General features: G+C 54.3%; 1 protein-coding gene across 6 annotated transcripts in view; it reads left to right on the top strand.

Annotated features, from left to right (window-relative positions):
- The window catches only part of RGS3 (regulator of G protein signaling 3), a 130,631-nt gene that overhangs the window by 94,921 nt on the left and 18,629 nt on the right, over positions 1-17,081 (top strand). The window contains exon 1 of one of the 6 annotated variants that reach the window (XM_024562174.3): positions 4,542-4,650. The exons of 4 other annotated variants lie outside the window; for them this stretch is intronic. The gene's annotated coding sequence lies outside the window, so the exon portion shown is untranslated. Of the gene's footprint in view, positions 1-4,541; positions 4,651-4,686; positions 4,830-17,081 lie in introns of those variants that run through there. One more of the 6 variants, XM_024562173.3, reaches the window with a different exon arrangement.

The following is a 17,081-nucleotide window of genomic DNA, read 5'->3' as shown; positions in this document are numbered from 1 at the left end:
CACTGACCTTGTGCCCAGCACTCCTCCTGCACTGTTCGTTAGTCCCCGCTGGGCCCAGTGAGGCCGATGGGTATAGCCCCATTGTATAGATGAGAAAACTGAGGCTCAGAGCCGTCGAAGTGACTTGCCCAAGATAACTCACACTCAGGGATTTTGCATTCCAAAGCCTGTGCTCTTTCTAAATGCCACTGACTGAAACCTGTCACTGAGAGGGCCTGGAGGGGCTGGGGACTGACCATTGAAGGACAGGAATGGGACTGGGGCCACCAGGCACCCCATGTGGCCTCATTTTAGAGATGTAACTCTGAGGCCAGGAAGGGGGAGAGGACTCACCTTGGGCTCTGCAGGCTGCAGGCCATAACTCCTTGTGAGTCTGAACCTGAGGATACCTGCTCCGTGCCTTCCCACCTCATTACCTGCAGCGTGTGCCCCAAGATCAAGGCAAGTGCCACCAGCAAGAGCCAGGGACATGGCCTTAGCAAGCAGTGGGAGAATGTGTCCCCTGCCCTGGTGGTAGGGTTACAGAGGCCAGACTTGGCAGGACAGTCCCTGCTTGCAGCATCAGAGCCGGGGGCAGCCATGCCCACCTTCAAGTCAGACCCTCAGTGCAGGCTGCTTCCCTGACAGTCTGTGTCCATAGTTCTGAGCACAGGCTCCTGCACATAGTAGGGATCCAGTGGTTACAGAAAGAACGAATAAATGCTACTTGGCCCACTCTGCTGGGGAGGGCCTTTCTGCATGGAATCCGTAGACCCCCAAACCAGGGCTATGAGACCTAGTGCGTAAAAACCCAGAACTTCCTAAGAGGGTTAGCAGATTCAAAGCTTGGGCTTGGGGGGCATATGCAGATGATTCCACAACTTCCCAGGGCAGCCCAGGGTCATCACCCTCTTCTGTAGCAGGTGGGGCCAGGGTGTCACGGTGTCAGCTTCCTGGACACCCAGGAGTGGGCTTGGCCCTTCCATTGTTCAGGGGCAATGAAAGACTGAGCAGCTGCTGGTGGGGGCAGGGCTGGTCAGGCTGTCAGACGCTGTGGAGTTCCTCGGACCACACCGCTCCCTTGCTTGTGCCCAGTTTCTGTCATAGCAGCATCGCCCTCCTCCCAACCCTGGAACAAATTCCTAGTGGACTTTGGATCAGAAACCAGGATGCGGAAGCTCATTAGAGCCTTTGGCAGATACCCTCCTTTCTCTGAGGAGGGCATTCCCAAGGCTGGGCCTCCCCCAGGTAGTCTACAGGGGGCAGGTGGGTAGGTTTCTGCCTGTGCAGTGCTTAGGATGAGATCTTGGGACCACAAGCCTGGATGTACCGGGTTTAACACAGTGGAGGCAGCAGGGTAAAACGGTGGAAGACTTGCTGTTGTGTGGGCTGCAGGAGAGTGGTCTGTGTAGGGGGTCGGGGCTGTATCCTGCTGCTGCCCTATTCCCTGAGGGCCTCTCTGGAGCCTTGGGCTCTGCCTGGGAGTGCTGTCCCACTGCCACCCCCCAAAAGAAACAGGATGTGTATACACACTGGCCCCCTGCTAACCCTTCATGGTCCCAGCCCTGGAAGCTGCTGCCAGCTTGCCTGTGTGACTGGGTGGTCTAGCCAGCCGGCGGCTTGGTGCCGCTGGGGGGCTCATATGTTCCATGCGCTGCCCTATGCTGTGCAGGGCACAGTGGAAAGTGGATTAGACCTGACCCATAGCTATGCACTTACTAGTGTGTGACCTTGAGCCGGCTTCCTAACCTCTCCGTGCTCTGTCTACCCATCCATAAAGTGGGGTCATTAGACATCTTATCCAACAGGGTTATGAAGATTTAATAAGTCAATAACCAGAAAGTGCTTTGAACAGTACTGATACATAGTAAGTATCAACTAAGTGTTTGGTAAATAAAATATGCTGATCGATAAATGGGGCCCAGGCTCTGAGTGCTCATGGGCCAATCTCTGTGGCCTATGGGGCCACCTAGGTCCTGCTGCTCCCAAGGTCCCAGTTTCCCCTCCACGGAACAGCACCACCATTTATGTAGGTCTGGGAAGCACTGGGGTGCAAAGGAAGGAGCACTGGACTGCGAGTTCACAATCCCTGGCCCTGGCCCAGCCTCTTGGTGGCTCCGTGTCCTTGGTAAAGTCACTTTCCCTCTCTGGACCTCAGTCTCACTGGCTGTAAACGGGGAAGTGGAGTGGAGGCTCTCCAAGGGCCCTCCAGCCTAGACAGCCTGGCTGTCAGTGACCCCCCCAGCCTGGCCCGGCCTGTGCACTGGGAGGCACACCTGTCCCTCTGATCTGTGTCTGGAACTATGGGAAGGCAGAGCACAGAGGCGGCCTGGGCTTCCCCAGACGCTAGATGCTCTCCCAGCCTGGCCTGGCAGACACCTGGGCTTCAAGGCGCCGACTGTCAGGCCCTTTCCTGATTGCCCTTGCAGTCCAGAGCATTGATGTATGAACTCTGGACCTGTCCTGGACCCAGTGCCCAGGGTGGCAGAGCTGCTCTGCCTGCTATGGCACACTAGTTATTTAGGGACTCCTTAGTCTGACTATGTGGCTGATGTCAGTCTCCCTCCCTGAACTGTCAGCTCTGTGAGTACAGGGCCCAGTCCCCAGGGCCTGGCACAGAGCCTGGCTCATAGTTGGCGCTCTGAACTGTGTTGATTGAGCTGAGGCTCAAGGGCTCCTCACATGTCAAGGAACCCTATATTCAGGTACTGTGCCCTAAGAATCTTATCCCAAGCACCACAGACTTCATCCTGGGAACCTGTCAGTCCTATTGGAACTGGCCGTCTCCTGAGACATACTTCCTTAGTTTCCCAGGGCAAGGGTGGGTCCCGCTTCCCAGCAGCCTTTGGGACGAGAGCCTTCCAATCTGGAAGCTTCCTTCAAAGACTGACTTAGCTCTGCCCCCAGGGACAAGACAAAGTGTTGACTGGATTTGTAAGTGCCCAGCTCGATGAGGGCTGTTTCAGGATGTTTTCTGATACCAGCATGCATGCGCATGCTTGTGTGTGTGAGAGAGACAGGAATAGAGTCAGACAGACAGGGGCCGGGAGACAGGAGGAGGTAGATATTCAGAGGCATTGGGACTAACAGAGGGAGGGTAAGGGGCAAAGGGACAGTGCTTCAGCCCAGGCTGACCAAGGTGGAATGGGGCTGGAAAGGAGGATGGGGCTCCTCCTGCCCCATTTTTTCTGTGCTGACATCCTGGGGTGCCTGCCCCTCCGGTAGTAAGCATGTTCAGGTTGGAGCTGGCTGTGGGATGGGCACCCCCAGTCTGGGCCCCAGGCACAGTTCAGGGTGTGTTCGTTGACATCAGGCAGCCAACTTCAGCAGGCATAGCCGCAGCACCAGATAGCTTTGTGCTGGCAAAGCAGCTTCCTGCAGCAGTGGCTAGGGGTGGGCACCTTGGAGTTGGACTATGGAGTGACCATGGGCAACTTCCTCTGCCATTCCGTACCTCGGGCTCTTCATAGGGTAATAATAGTCTCTGCCTGACAAGGTGCTGGTGCTGACTAATTAGATAAAGTAATGAAGGCCAAGCTCTCAGAATAGTGCCTGGCACATGATCATTGAATTCTCTATTAATCCCACAGGTGGGCAGGTCAAGGGCTATCAGCTCCAATTTGCAGATGAGGAAACCAAGGGTCAGAGGCGGGCAGGGACTTGCTCAGTGACACCCAGCCAAAGAGTGCTGCAGCTGGAACTAGAACTGGGGACCCTTGCCTCCTAGTCCTGTGCTCTTTCCTCTGTCCTCCACGGTCCCTCTGTTAGGGATGTCCCCTTTACTTATGGTCCTCGCTCTTGAGCTGTTTTAACGGACCATCATATTGAGGGGAAGAAGCCCCAAGCTCTCTGCCCATCTCTGATTTCCCAGAGTTTGGTACACAAAAGTGCTAAATAAAAACCTGTGTGTCGCGCTGCACTGGACGGTGCTGCTGGGAGGTGCCTGAAGCAGCCGCTTTCCCCACCTGGGGGCGGCATTCTCAGAGTCCGCCTGTGTTGACTGCGGGATCCTGGGTTGAACTGCAGCCACCCGCTAGGCTGAGAGCAGCCTGGGGTTGGGGGTGTAACAGGGAAGCCTCAGTGATTGGCTCTGTAAGTCCTGCCAGAGCCCTGGCCAGTGGCTTTGTGCTGCCCCTGCAGGGAAGCCCTTGGGATGTGTGTGGGGTGCAGCCAGCCCCGGATCCTTGTGTTGGGGGTGCCACTGTGAGGGATGGATGCCTCTCCCTTCCGAGTGGCACTTCCGGGGCCAGTCTGGGCTCTGAGGACAGATGGTAAGGGAGCCAGGGCTTACAGGTGTGAACAAGTAACAGTAACCCAGGAGCTAGCTGAGTTCCTCACAGGTAGAAGGAAGGGCTGGCAGAAGACTTTTCCTTGAGACATCCTGGATTCCTTGGATGAAAGTATCCTGGGGAATCACAGAGTTTTCTTTTTGATGGAAGAAAGATCCAGCCTCTCTCCAGAGTGGTGGCAGCCGGCTGGACAGGGTGTGTGTTTGGGAAGGACTCTGGAGAAGGAGGAGGAGGAAGAGGAGGAGGGCAAGGAGGAGGGGGAGGAGAAGGAGGAGGGCCGAGTGATGCAAGGGTTTTGAAAACGCTACCTAGATGTGGGAGGTGGAACCTGGTCATTTGGTTCTGCTTTTCCCAGCAGGTATCGCTCCCCTGGGGAACTTGGGTAAGTCCATAAATAGCTCTGCTGACACAAAGGAGCTCTGTCTGGGAAGGCTGCTGCTTGACACGGCTGCCCGCCCGCCCGTCCGTCCGCCTGCGGGAGGAGCCGGGCGGAGACCTGGGTGGGCGGGCTGGCAGGAGCGGCAGCCCCCAGTCGCCTGAGTCCCTGCTGGAGTGTGCTGGGTAGGTGCTTCAGTGACGGGGCGTGTGTGTGGTGGGGGGTGGGGATCTTGTCCAAGTCACCCTGTGCCCCTGTTCCTATTGTTTCTTCCCCAGGGCAGCCATTGATGGGCATGTTGCAACCAAACTGTATGTGTTCTGATCTGAGATAGCTCTGTGTGTGTATGTGTGTGTGTGTGCGCGTGCGCGCGTGTGTGTGTGTTTCGGGGGCGGGGGCCCTGTAGGGGCATGCTTCCTCTGTGGGCCGCTCTCCACTTCTGGGCTGGGCAGTCGGCTTTTCTTTCTGGGAGAAAGGAATGCTTGGTGACCAGAAGTCGGGACACCGCCTGGGGAGAGAGTGCTCAGAGAGTGGTGGTGGTGATTCTGTCAGGGATGCTGCCCACACACCAGGCACCAGCTTACATGTCAAGGAAGGAGGTCTCGGGCTGGTGGTTCCCGGGGGTTGCCTCTGATCCCTGAGACTTCTACCGAAATGTCCACTGGAAGCACAGCAGGGATGCGCTGTCTCCTGAGCCCCTTGGGAAACATCCTGCACCTGCTCCCTTGGTTCCAGCTGAGACCCATAAGGAAGGGGATAATGGTTAGGGACCCACTTACCCCACAGAGCTAGCCACTGTGAGTGAGCAGACACCCCATTCTCAGCTTGGAGGCCCCATAGCTCTACTCTTGTTCTGAGGTTTTTAGAAAGAGCATTTGTGCCCTGGGACCTCAGGGCTGAGGAAGAGCCTGGGTAAGGGCCATGTCCAAGTTCACACAGCAGGCCTGTGGCCAGGACCAAGATGGAGGACTTCTGCCTCCTGGAAGAGTGAGGACAGGATATATGGGTGCCATTAGCCCAACCTGAGCAATGTAATTCAGCTGTGGAGCTGGCACTCCTGACTTGAGACACATAGCTCAGGACAGGGCCACCAGGCCACTCACCAAGAACTTTCCTCATTCTGCTGCCCTAAGGCTTGTTGCTGGGGGCTACCTCTTTCTCCTCCTGAGGTGGTTGGGGTGGGTAAATCTAGAAGGAAGGAGCTGCAGTGCCTGCCCCACCAATGCCTGCAGGATCCTAGCCAGGGCACTGCGGCCATAGTCAAAGTTTCCACCAGGGCCCCCGGAGTCCTCCTTTCCCAGCCAAGAGGCACCTCCCCTCTTCCCCATCGCTAGCACATGGCATGACTTAGCCCAGGGCGAGTCCTTCAGGAAGCCAAGTCCCACAGCAGGGCTTACTCCAGGCCCAGCCAGGCATATCAGGGAGATGGTGAAGACAGAGGCAGCGTGACCCCCTGTCAGGATGTGTCCAGGGCTTTGAACCAGAAATCATTGATGAGGCTTCTGATTATACGTATTTGGTGTTGATGAAATCACTCCGCCCCCAGCTTTCTTGCCTTTGCACACAGGCTGTTCCTACAGCGAATACTCCAGTTGGGACCTGTCTGTCTGTTGGTAATGCACCCATGGTGGGTGCTCCTTGTCCTGTTTCTGTGGAATCTGGGCCTCATTCACCCTTGGTCCCAAGGGCCTAGCCTGGGGCCCAGGGCTTGGGAAGAAAGGGCTAGGATGAATTTTCCTTGAGGACAAGCACTGATGTCCAAGTCAGCTTTCTGCCCATCTCCTAGCTCCTCCTGGCAGAGTGGCATCCCCAACTTGAGGGCCTGGTGAGGAGTCCCTTTGGAGGGGCCCTAGTTTCCGCACGTCAGGGTTACTTCCATAGGTTCAAGCGGTTGGTGGGGGGTGGATTTGACAGGAGGTGAGGCAGGGAGAATTTTGGCTTCAGCCTGGCCGAGGCCACAGGGCGAGCCTACTCAGGGGTCAGACTGGGGTAGGGTGGTGTCCACACCATGGCCTGGGCTCAAGGGTAGAAGGGCAGCCCTGGCCTGTTTGAACACAGTGCTTATGGTCCTCTGCACAGCGGCTTGGAGCTCAGTTTGAGCCCCGCTTCGGGTAGTGCCAGCCAGGGAGGTGGGTCTAGGTGGCTCTTCTGCCAGTGGTCTGCCTGGTTCCCCCAGAACAGGCACAGCAGAGGAAGGGAGAGCTCATGCGCACCTGGGTTCCTGGGGCTCCTTAGAGCCTTTTCCCAGCTGGTCTCCAAGACCCTGGAGAAGGCTGAGTCTGTTTGCCTTCCGGGCAGATTGGGGAATGAGGAAGGAGAAGGAGGACTTGTCTGAGGTCACATGCGACTCAGCAGCACAGGGGGGACAAGACCCAGGTCTCCAGCTGCCCAGCCCAGGTCCCTCTCATTATACCAACTGGATCACTCAGGGTGCCTGGCTTTTGTTTTGGTGCTCCTTTGAGGGGGCTCCCCATTGACACATTTTTTTCTAGGACCTCTGGGCTGACTGGCTGGAGCCCAGCTCTCCTCTGGAAGAGTGGTGTGTACAGTAGAGAAAGTCCTTGGTTGGCTGGTGGGCTGGAGACTGAGTCACACTCTGGTCCCTGCTCACTGGAGGATCTCAGGCAACTCTGCTTTTTTCACTCTGTCTCAGTTTCCACTTTGGAGCAACCAGGGACTGGACCCAGTATTGCCAGACCCCTTCCACCCATCTGATTCTTTGATTCTCTGCAGACCCTCTCCTCTTGCTAGGACCTGAGAGTGATTGGTCAAAGCCAGGGTCTGGCTCAGCCAGGAAGCAGCCCCCAACCTGTTATCAGGTGCTTCTGGTCAGAAGCCTTTTCATGCAAGCTGGAGCCCAGGACGAGGCTGGGAGGTTTGTTGTTGTTTGTGGAGCCAGGCCGTTTCCAAGATGTCATTGCTCGGGGAAAGCCATCATTCCTCCCAGGGATAAACAAGACTGCTTATGGCTCAGCCTGCTCAGCCCACAGAGGCTGGAGCCACTCACCACGGGCCAGCCAAGCGCAGCCACTGGGAATTGCCACCTTCCCCTGCACCCAGGCATCTGGGTGGGGTGGGGGCGGGTAGGATTGGGGAGAGCGCAACTGGGGCCATGGGCCACTTGTGAGATCAAAGATTCCAGGCACAGAGGAGAGGGAAGGGGTCCCAGCATACCCTCTTCCTCTGGCAATGGGCCTAGGTCATCACTCCAGATGGCCCAGGGCCTCTCCCCTCTCCGTCCTGCCATCGGCCAGCCTGCTTGTACCTGGCACTGTGGCTCAGGCTGCTGCCAGAGATCTGTCAGCAGCTCCCAACTTAGAAGGCAGGGGGGGGGCACAATAAGTTATTTGGAACCAGGCACACTTTCCCTCATGTAGCCAAGACCCTCTGGTGTCCTCCTTAACTTTTGGTGGGGTTAGCCCAGGGCAAAGGGCAGAACTCGGACACTTGGGTCAGGGCAGAGAGTGGGGGGTACCGGGGAGAGGCAGAGAGGAGCTGGGCAGAGCCTCTGGGAGCCAAACAGCTGGTGAAATCTTGAGCAACGGCTGGAGGTGGCCGCAGGAAGGACCATGGGGCGAAAGGTGGTGTGGTTGTGCCATTCCTCAACTCAAGGGTTGGACCCGATATACATCCAGGACATGGAAACCTTCACCGTTCAGACCTCAGTTGATGAAGTTCCCAGGTGATCCAAAGAGCCGCTCTGTAGTTGTCCTCTTGGCCTGCCTCTCTCCTTCCTTCTCTTCCTTCCTTCCACACGCGTGTAACATCTACTGCGTACTATGAATTGCCAAGTACTGGAGGTAGAGACATAAAAGGCCCAGTCTTTAATCTCGTGCCAAGGTAGGCATGTAATGGACGGTAACAACACAGCTCTGGTGGGGGGGCTTAGGGAGGGGGCTGTGGGAATCCTGGGAAAGCTTCCAACCGAGCCTAGGAGCCTCTGAAGCTTTCTGCAGGAGGTGAGGTTGAATCTGGTTCCATACACTTGTCCATCAAAGGAACAGGTCTCTTTCCCAGGCTTTCCACCCCTCTGGGGTGCAGACATGAGTCCTGCCCAGCCATGTGTGCCTTCTTATCCCAGCGGAGGCCACTCTGATGTGTTGTGTGCAGGTACGTGGGCTCTGGGCTAGGGCATGCCCTCCCACTTTACAGTTGCGTGTCCTTGGGCAAGACACTGGACCTCCCCATGCATCCCTATCCTCAGCCCATGGCCCAGCCTCATTGAGATAAATGTGAAGATGGGTGTACCTGAGATGCTTGCTGTGCGTTGCCGTAGAGCAGGAGCGCACTAGCACCCTGCCTCACGGTGGCTATTATTGGATGAGTTGATATGGGCAAAGCAAGGCTCTTGGCACAGGTTGTGGCACAGAGTGGGCATTCAGTACACGGGAGGTGGCACAGCAGCGTTTTGCAGGGAGAGTCTGTTGGAATGTGCTGTTGGAGATGGTACAAAGGAAAGGGGCTTAGGGTGGAGGCCCAGCCCTGGGGGCAGGGGAGACACTGGGATGAAGGTTTTTGTTTGTTTGTTTGTTTTTTCAATAAACTTTTAAATTGGAGTGTAACTGACAGGAAGATTAGAAGTATAGAGCTGATGAATGCTCACAAAGTGAACACACCTTCTAGATCAAGAAATGGAACATTCTAGTACCCTGGAAAACCGCCCCCTGCCCCTTTGTGACTGCTACCTCCAAGTTAATGCCTCCCTGACTTCCCCACTGATTAGTGCTGCCTGGTTTTGAACTTTGGACACATGGAGTCACTGGGGCTATATTCTTCCAGGCTGACGTCTTTCAGTCAGCATTGCAATGGTGAGATCTGTCCATGCTGTTACAGGAAGTTTTATTTTATTCGTTCCCATTGCCATATGGTGTTTCACTGTGTGGACATACCACAGTTCATCCATTCTACCGCTGACGGATATTGGGCTGTTGCCCGTTGGAGGGCATGATCATGGCGCTGCTATGAATCCTCTTGCACATGTCTACTGATGCTCTGTGCACGCTTTTCTGTTGGGCAAATACCTAAGGTTTGCGACTGTGACTCGTAAAATTGCATATAATAGCTTTAGTAGATACCATCATGTAATTTTCCGAAGTGTGACACCAGTACACCCTTCTGGCACTGCATGAGTGAGTGCCTGTGGCTCCACATCCTCACCGGCGTTGCTGGTGTTAGATAAGGTGAGAGCTAAGCGTGGTTTTTGTTTGCATTTCCTCAATGACTAATGAGGTCCAGCACCCTTTCTTATGTTGATTGGCCATTTGGATAAGCTCTTTGTAAAGTGTCTGTTCAAGCCTTTCTCCCAGTTTTTTATTGGATTATCTGCTCTTTTTCTTACCAATTTGTGGAGACTTAAAAATGTTCTGGATAGTTTTTATCGTTGGATACACCACTGAAAATATCCCCTCCCACTCTGTGGCTTGTATTCTTAGTCTTCTAAGGGTGTCTTTGGAAGAAGTTCTTAATTTCATGCAGTCTAACTTCTCAATCTTTTTCTTTGTGGAGAATATTTTTTGAATCCTGTTTCTGGGCCTATCGCAAGATTATGGATATTTTCTCCTATGTTATTTTCTAGAAGTTTAATTGTTCTATGTTATATTTAGATCTAAAATCCACTTGAAATAGATTCCTATGCGTGGGGTGAGGTTGAGGTGAAGACTCCTTTTCTCTGAGTGGATATCCACTTTATTTTAAAGGCCATCCTTTCTCACTGTAAGGCATTATCACCTTTGTTAGAAATCAGGGGCAATATATGTGTGGGTGAGCTGAGTTTGAAAGGATGAGTCGGAGTTTGCCAGGTAGACAAGGGAAGGCAGGGTGTTCTGACTAGGAAGTACAGCGGGCACAGGTGTAATGTGCCTGAGAGCACAACGTGGGGGTAGGGGCACTGACCCTCTGCCCAGTTGGAAATCCATGTGTGACTTCTGACTCTCCAAAGACTTAACTACTAATAGCCTACTGTTGACCATAAACCTTACTAATAACATAAATAGCTGTAACACATACTTTGTATTTATATTTATATACTGTATTCTTTCAATAAAGTAAGCTAGAGAAAAGAAAATGATATTAAGAAAGTCATAAAGAAGAGAAAAGTACTTGTACAGTGTTTTATTGAAAATAAATCACATGGAAGTGCACCCGTGCCATTCAAAACTGCATTGTTCAAGGGGCAGCTGTAGTTCAGACTGACTGGAGGGAAGAAAGGAGCTATGATATGGTAGGGGGGTCAGTTGGCAGGGGCAGAGCAAGCAGGGCAAGGGTCTGGGACTATGCCAGAGGGATGGAGAGGTGTTAAGCAGGAGAGGAATGTAGTCAGGTTCATGTGAGGGACATGGAGAAAGTCCCATGGCCAGAGGATGACGGGAGAATGCGTTTGGAGCAGACAGTACATTCAGCCAAGTCCAGCCTCAACAGTGCTCCTCAGCAGAGACAGAAGGCGTCTGCTTCAGGGGAGCAGTGGTGGAGGCAGCAGCATGCCTAGGGCCTTGGAGGGTGACCTTTGGCCACAGGGTCACAGCTGAGTCCAATGGCCAGGTGTTTACCCCAGTGTCTTCAAGAGGAAGAACCTCTTTCCCACTCTCTTTCCAGTGCTGCTATGTGCTGAAGGAGATATTTTAGGAACTGGGGCAGACAGACAAGGCCTGGGGAATCTCTGGAAAGGGGGTGCTTTCTGCTTCTCCTGCCCTTGATGCACCCACAGGGAGACCTGGCCGGACCTTGGGTCCTGAGATCTGACCACTCCAGGCTGGCTGAGGTTCAGACCTGGACAGACCCCCTCCTGGAGGGTGTAGCCCAGAGAGGGGAGTAACTTGGCCCAGGCCATACAGTAAGCCAGATGGACCCAGCCTAGGGGAAGCTGAGTCTCTCCAGGGCCTTTGCTGTGGGCCTCCTCTCCTCCCCTGAAATGTGCAGATAATAGAGCCCCTATCCTCAGGCCGTTGTAAGGGTCAGAACATGGCAAAGTGCCCTCTCCCAGAGTGGCTTGCAGGGGAGGAGGCTGCCAATGATGAGAGTAATAACTATGATTATAGAAATAGTGAATGTTTATTGAGCACCTATTACGTGCCAGGCTCCGTTAGGTGGATTGCCTCCCAAGCACGCTATGCTGTAGGTACTTGCTACTTCTGTCACCATTTTACAGGTGAGGAAATTGAGACTTGAAGAGGTTAAGCAGCCTGGCCAAGGGCACTGAGCTGGGAGGCGGCAGAGCCAGGATTTGAACATGGATTTTTCTGTCTCCAGGCCCCACTACTTCACTGGCAATAGGCTGCTTCCTACCAACTTGGCTCTGAAAGTGCTCCCTGTTCTCTGAGCTGTTGCTTGAAGTTAAGCATAGATTGTGGGTTGGTCTCCGGTGCTTGCCTTGACGGAGAGTCAGGCAGTGGAGAGGAAGGGCATGGTGGGCTGTGCCCCAGGCCCTGCCTCCTATCCCCTGGCAGCCCTGTGAGGAAGGCAGCACATGACTCAGCCACACAGGAAGTGGGATTCAACCCCAGGCCTACCTGATTCCAAACCCCGGCCTCATGGCCACAGGGCTGCTGGTGCCCTTCCCTAGGGTCCTTCTAGCTTGGCAGCACCTCTCTGCTTGCTTTTTGATATTGCACAAGTTACTTGGACTCTGAGTCCCAGTTTCCTTGTTTGCAAAATGAGGCCAACGATATGGGCCTCATAGGGTTGCTGGAAGTGAGAGTGTATATATAAAGCAACTGCCACAGTGCCTGGTGTCCGGTAGATGCTCAGTTACTGGTTTCTCACTCCCTCTTCCTCTATCTTTTTCACCATTTTCTGCTTCCATCATCTCCTTCTCTGCCTTCCCTATCTGTACAGCACCAAGTTTACATTGCTTTCAGGGTAATGTCCCAATTCCTTAACATATCCATGCTTCCGCTCCGTGGAACCACCTGCATTTCCTTGAATGTTCCATGCTGTCTCCTTTCCCATCCCTTTTCGCTTTCATACCCCCGTAGGTGGGTGGTAGATTGCCTTGGCCTCTTCCCTGGTTCTCTCCCACAGACGTCATGCCTTCAGGGGAGAACACGTGTCTTGCTGCTGTTTGGCTCCGTTGTCCGGTACAGGTCACAGGCCCTGGCTCACGGCTGGGGCTCGCTAGGTATTTGCTGAGTAACTCTGAGGGTGGGGGTGGAGGTGGAGGTGAGTAAGCCAGAGACTCAATCCTGATGAGTCAAAGCAGGGCCTGCCCAGGGCCCTGAGAGGAGGTCAGGCCAGGCATTGGCAGGAGAGTAGAAAGCCCTGTAGCCAGGCCGTCCCAGGGGAGCACTTCGCTGGGCTTGGAGGGATGGGCAGGAGATGGGCTGGAGGAGATGGAGATAATAGGGAAGTTTTCTCCCAGGCAGAGAAAGTGGGTGCCAGGTGGGAAGGGGAGTGGTGGTGGAGCCCGCAGGTGAACTGGTTACTTCTGCAGGAGCGGGGCTTCCGTCCCCACAGGGACAGGAAGAGAGGCTGGGGAAACTCCTGCTCTCGGCACTCATACCTTTCAGACGAGAAGAGAGCTGGAGGTATGGAAGGGGTCTCTGGGGCTGAGGGGTGGGGATGGGGGGACGACGGCAAGTCCCCAGAGAAGAGGCTTGGCAAGGTAGTTACAGGACTTAGTACTGGAAACCCAGACCTTGGGACCTGCCTCCTCCTGCTAAGGGAGAGGCTGGGTATCCGGGGTGGGGGGCATCCCAGTGGGTTCTGAAGGCTGAGCCTGCTGGCCCTGTCAAGAGGAGGCCCCTCTCTCCCGTGCCTCAGGTGTTCCTCTTTCCAATGTAGTGGCTTTGTCTTGAGAGTCTCTGAACCAAGTGAGCTTCTCCTTTGAGCTTCAGTGTTGCTTTCTGTGGAACGAGTACACTGCCCATTCTCACAAGCCCCTGAGAGACCCGTGAGTTACTGTGGGATCCTTTAGAAACAGAGAATTTTCAGTCTGCAATTCAATTCTTCCTTCCTCTCGCTCCTCCCCCAGCTGGGCCGGTTTCTAGGGAATGCAAATGGGTAGCTGACTCGCCTCGGCTGGGGCTCCCCATCCTGGCCCAGGTGCCGCTGAGGTCATGCGTCTTCTCACTGGCTTCCCATCACTGAGGGAGCGGTGTGGTTGGAACTGGTCCCGAACTAGACTCCGGTCTGGCTTCTGTCCTGATGCTGTGGCGTGGCCTTGGGCATGTCATTGTCTTCTGGGCCTTACTCACTCACCGCATCTGTTAACTGAGGCTGCTCCCCAGAATTGTCAGGAGAGTCAGAAAAAAGTCAAGATGCTCAGGCCCTACTCTTAGGGAATGCAGCAGGCCTGGACCTGGGCCTGGACAGAGATATTTTTAAATGCTCCGCCGGTGGTTCTACAATGTTCCTCTCTGTGGAGAGCCAATAGTCTGGGTCAGTGATTTTCAAACTTTAATATGCAAATCCATCACCTAGGATCTTGGTAAAATGCAGATTCTGATGCAAGAGGTGTGGATTGAAGCTTAAGATTTTGTATTTCTTATGACTTGTATTCCTGGTGATGCTGCTGCTGGTTCACAGGTGACACTTTGAGTAAGAAGAATCTAGATGTTCCTATGAAGTTTATTGGGCCATTCATTCATTCATTCATTCATCAAACACTTAAGATGGGGAGTAGAGAGGCTGGAGGGAGAACAGAGCCCAGAGTCTCCCAGGGCTACAGAATCTGGACTTGATCTGGAGGGCATTAGTGGGCCATGTCCCGCATCAAGCAGAGGAAGTGACAGGGTGGGACTTGCACCGAGAAGCCTCCCTGGCATGGCTCAGAGAATGAGCAGAGGGGTCTGGGCTGCCGCTGGGAGGTCGACGTCAATCCCGGTGGAAGATGAAAGTGGTCTGGAGGGAGGTGGTGGCAGTGGAGACAGAGGGAGTGGAAAGATTTTTTTTTAATTAATAATTTTTTTTTTAGAGAAGTTTTAGGAACTGAGAGGAAAAGTACAGAGAGTTCCTGTATGCTCCTTGTCTCCGCACATGCATAACCTCCCCCACTGGAGTGATTCTCAAGGTTTTCTGAGGGACAATGAGGAAGATTTGGTGGTTGACCAAGGAGGTAGTATGAGGAAAAGGAAGGGAGGATGGTACCCAGGGACCTGGTTTGGGCAACTGGTGTTGGCATCATTGATTCAGAGACTCAGAGAGAGGAATGGACTCGGGGAAGACCATACATTACATCTGGGACACTGCGTTGGGGGCGCTGAAGGGATATCCAGAAAATCTCTGCCTCCATGCCTGGATGGACTCCAGCCGCACAGGAACCCTCTCTGCCCCACCCGTGCTCTAGCCTTCCGGGCTTGGGGCCTTTGCCCCTGCAGTTTCCTCCCTAGTGAGCTCCTGGCCACCCAGTGAGCAGACTTCAGGCTCAGTGTCAGTCCACAGTCCCACACACCCCTTCCTTCTCTCTCACAGCACCTTACAGTTGTCCTTCCCATGATGGATCTCAGTTTGTATTCATTATATGTTTCTGCAGGTGACAACTTGGCTAATGTCAGTCTTTCCCCTCTAGCCTGCGAGCTCCACCAAGGCAGGGATCAGGTGTTTCTCATTCCCTTTGGAGCCCACAGAGACTAGAACAGTGTTTGGGAGCAGCGCTGTCCTGGGAATGCTTGGTGGACACTGACTCATGGGACTGGACTTAGGGGGCAGGTCTGGGCTGGCAGAGGAGACTGGGCATCGTCAGCGGCCAGGTCGTGCCGATGGTGGTTGTAGTCTGGGGAGTTTGGTGGGTGCCAAGAGAGCAAGCAGGACTAAGACGAGAGGGGGCCTGGGATGGGTTCCAACGAACAGGCGCTGATGAGTGGAGAGGGGTCATCAGATCTGTTGGAAGAGATCCAGGGAGGGCCTGCTGGGGTGGTCATGGTAGCCATTTATGGAGTGATTCACGTGCCAGCACTGTGTGGGGCGCTGGGTGCACATCAGCTCAGTCCCTCCTTGCACAACACTGGGAGGAGCTACACTAATCCCATGTCATGGCCAAGGAAACTGAGAACCAGAGAGATTAATGCCCGAGGTCGCCCAGCCAATAAGTATGAAGTCAGAAGCAGTATCCATGGCTGGCAGCCTGAGGCAGGGTGAGGGCTCCGGGTCTGGCTCTGGGATCCTGGCTCAACGCGGGCTTCCAGGAACCTCAGTTGCTCAGCTGACACCTAGCTCAGTCCAGCACCTCCAGCCTGGCTTCTTAACACCCAAAGGCTGGAGGTGCTGGACTGAGCTAGGTGTCAGCTGAGCAACTGAGGTTCCTGGAAGCCCGCGTTGAGCCAGGATCCCAGAGCCAGACCCAGAGTCTACAAACGTGAAGGGGCAGCCCCACTCAGAAGTCAAGCCTGGATGTCAAACACGGGGCCAAAATTCTAATCACCTCTCCCTTTCTCCAAGGACTTTCCAGTTCACAGAGCACTTCCTTGTCCTTTCTCAGACTTGATCCCCTTAGCTCTCCCCAGAGAGCAAGGGGGCAAGAGGCATCCTCGCCCCATTTCATGGTAGAGAAAACTGGAAGTAATAGCCTGAGACCACACAGCCAGCAATAATAGAATGAGGATTCCAGCTCAGGCTTTCTGGCTTGATGTCCAGTGCTCTTTCTGTAAAATCCTAGCTGTATAAGGGACACCCTGAGATGGAGGCAAACCCCAGTTCGCACCTCCCTGTGCCACCTCCCCTGCCCCACCTCATCAGGAAGTGGTTTTTGAGGGTGCATGGGGAGCCTGGCATGTGTAGTGGATGTGATGAGTCATCTCAGAGTGAGAGTTGCAGGTTGATCCTGGGGTCAGCAGACTTGGCTCCACGTTTAGTGGCTATGTGACATTGAGCAAGTCAGTTCTGGCAGCCCACTGCCCCCCTCAAGGGTGACAGCAGGTGGGGACCTGGGGCCTAGCAGACAGAGCTGTATGAGCAAGAGCTCTGGTGTCACACCCGTACCCTTCCTTGGCCTGTCCTGAGCCCTGGGTTGCACTGTGGGGAGGATTTGATTAGATCCTAAGCAGCGGCTCCATTTAGAGGTCCTGGTTCATTTCCTGTGTGTTTCTGGCAGGCGAGAGGTGGACAGAATTAACCCTGTCCAGCCAAGCCAAGGAAGTGATGGATGGGAGTGAGAGGCTCCCTGCAGGAGAGGGGCAGCGGTACCGAGCACTCTAGACTCAAGGCCCTGGGCCAGCAGGCTGGTCTCTCTGGCTGGATTCTTGTCACCCCAGACAATTGCAACAGCTGCCTAACTGGTGTCCCCAGCTGCCTGCACTTCCTCCATCAGAGCGCTCACCATACTCGATAAGACCAACGTTTTGTTTTTCTGCTCAACTGACAGCAAGGATTGTGTCTGACTTGTCCTCTGCTGTCCCCCAGTGCCTCACTCAGTGCCCAGAGAATGAATGAATGCACGTATGTGCCAGTCCTCCCCCCACCCCCTGTCCTGCTTATACTGCCCAGAGCACTTTTCACGGAGCACTTTT

This window comes from Desmodus rotundus, chromosome 1, assembly GCF_022682495.2.
Source record: "Desmodus rotundus isolate HL8 chromosome 1, HLdesRot8A.1, whole genome shotgun sequence".
In the NCBI taxonomy this organism is placed as follows: Eukaryota; Metazoa; Chordata; class Mammalia; order Chiroptera; family Phyllostomidae; genus Desmodus; species Desmodus rotundus.
Note: the sequence above shows the minus strand (reverse complement) of the source record. Positions and strands in the feature narration are given on the sequence as shown.